General features: G+C 35.2%; 1 long non-coding RNA gene across 1 annotated transcript; it reads left to right on the top strand.

Moving 5' to 3' along the window:
- Window positions 1-41: 41 nt before the first annotated feature.
- LOC106873801 (uncharacterized) lies at window positions 42-1,776 on the top strand. Its single transcript, XR_001409917.2, has 2 exons — window positions 42-1,052; window positions 1,659-1,776. It is a non-coding gene; the product is annotated as an uncharacterized LOC106873801 (long non-coding RNA).
- The last annotated feature ends 628 nt before the right edge of the window (window positions 1,777-2,404 follow it).

Genomic DNA, 2,404 nt, shown 5'->3' with positions numbered 1-2,404 from the left:
ATATATATATATATATATATATATATATATATATATATATATAACTTCTAAATGCGGGATAACGACAAAGTGTCTACCCTGTCACTAAATTTGCTAGAAATAATTACAAAATAAGGTTTTGATATAGATTAGCTTTGAAAACCTCAAAGTAGTTTCCAAACATACAGGAAAAAACTAATTTTCTTTTAGATTTTTAAGAAGACAAAAGAAAAAAAACCTTACCCCACCCCCCAAGCCTAAAATTCAGAACAAAATATCAACAAAGCAGCAACGACTATCTCATTAAACGAGTGTTTTTGGTTAATACTACTACTTGTTTAGTTGTATATTGTGTATTGGATTACGTATTCAGTTCTACCAAGGCATAAAATTAACAGAAAAGAGTTTGTTGTTTGTTACGAAAATTGAGTTTCTTTGTTCGGTGGGGAAGTTTCTTTAAATAAAAGGTGTCCTTGGCAGCGAAGAGGTAAGGGATCATTATTCTATGTGATCACTAGAAATAACAGCCGTATCTTCCTCAACTTTCATCCTAACGTCTTAAAAATGGTGAGCGTGCATTAGATAATGCAGTTCAAAATACACGTAAACATCGCTGGATGTTCGTCGCTGGAATGCCTTTGACCTGTTCGATCTGGGTTGAAAATAAAAAGGAAGGTTACATTGGCGAATGTAGCCTGGAATAGACAATGATTGAAAAAAAAATGCCGGATGGTCGTTACTGGAACGCCTGTGATAATTGAATAGTTCGGGCAAGATAGACTTGAAGATAGGTAATAACAACAGAATGGAATTGTATTGACTACATGACTCCATTGTAACAATGGTTCTTGCATGCATATTTAAAAAGTCAAAAGAATTATTACATTATAATTTATTGAGCTAATTTATTTTCTCTTTGTCTTTTTTATCATTATTTTATTCATCTCGGGTGACCACAACAGCCAACAAACCTAAAAGGCTGGACTCTTGAGCGCAAACTGGATCAAAGCGGCAAAATATACAGCCATAAATTTACGGACGACGTCCTTTTCACGGGCAAGATCCCAATTAGGGTAAGATATTTTTGCACAGATAAACCAAACATATCTTTATAATTAATACTTATTTATTTTGTGCAAGGATTGCCATGAAAGCTGAGGAAAAAACAAGTACAAACACAAGAAGCTTTACCTTTTTAGGATTATATTTCCCATGAAATATACTGGCAATGTGTTTTAATTAGTTTTGAAAATAGCCATGAATTTGGGTGATTTAGTAAAATAATTGCCATTTCATTATTAAGCAAGTGTTTCTAAAAAATATTCTTAACTAAGATTATCGAAATGTTTTAATTTAAAAGCAAATGTAACTTAATTCATCTCGAAATTAATCAAGAACTTTTCCATTATTATAATGGTGTTTGGAACATAACAGATTAAAATACATATATAAATAGATACACAAATACGTATATGTGCGTGTGTGTATGTATGCGTGTGTGCGCATATATATATACATATATATATATCATGGCCATATGACTTAATCTATGACGTTTCATATTTCTCCCTTCCTTGGAATACAGAAGTATTCTTGCTAAGTAGAAAGAAGAAAAATGAAATGAAGCAAAACAAAACTAAATATAAAGAATATATACCCCATACATATCATATTTTCAGGTATGGGGCTCGAATTACGGCTCAAGTGCTTCCAAGAACGACATTGTTAGCCACGTTAACGACTGGGGAAGTGCTACCGCTGTTTCCAAGACTGTTCTCAGAGACGAAAACAATGTGGTAAGGTCATCAAATCATTTTTTAAAACCTTTAATCAATTTGCTATGGATCTTCGTCGGTTTCGACTTTGTGTATTGCACTGTGCAATGAACTACACTACCAATGCTAAAATGATACTTATTTTATCGACCCCGAGAGGATGAAAACCAAAGCTATCCTCGGCGGAATTTGAACTCAGAGATGGACGAAGTGCCGCTAAATGTTTTACCCGGCGTGCTAACGATTCTGCCAGCTCGCCACCATTTAACACTATATATATTGGATATAATTCCTTGCGGTATTAGTTCTGTCTGTCTGAGCTCTGAGATCGAATCCTGTGCGAGTCAACTTCGTCTTCTACCATTTCAGGGCCAACAAATAAATTAGTTGATCAGTACCGAGATCGATTGGTTCCCTCTCACTCTGTGTGTCTGTCTGACAGTCTGTCTGTCTGACAGTCTGTCTGTCTGACAGTCTGTCTGTCTGACAGTCTGTCTGTCTGACAGTCTGTCTGTCTGTCAGCTTCTATCTCCGTGCCTCTGTCTTTTTTCTCTCTCTCGCTCTTGATTATAATCGAATTCCTAAAACTCAGCCTTGTCGCTTTGTGCGAAGCTGATTCGACATTGAAGCTCAGTTAAGGTAAACGTGTT

This window comes from Octopus bimaculoides, chromosome 21, assembly GCF_001194135.2.
Source record: "Octopus bimaculoides isolate UCB-OBI-ISO-001 chromosome 21, ASM119413v2, whole genome shotgun sequence".
Classification (NCBI taxonomy): Eukaryota; Metazoa; Mollusca; class Cephalopoda; order Octopoda; family Octopodidae; genus Octopus; species Octopus bimaculoides.
This window is presented reverse-complemented; position numbering and strand designations above follow the sequence as displayed.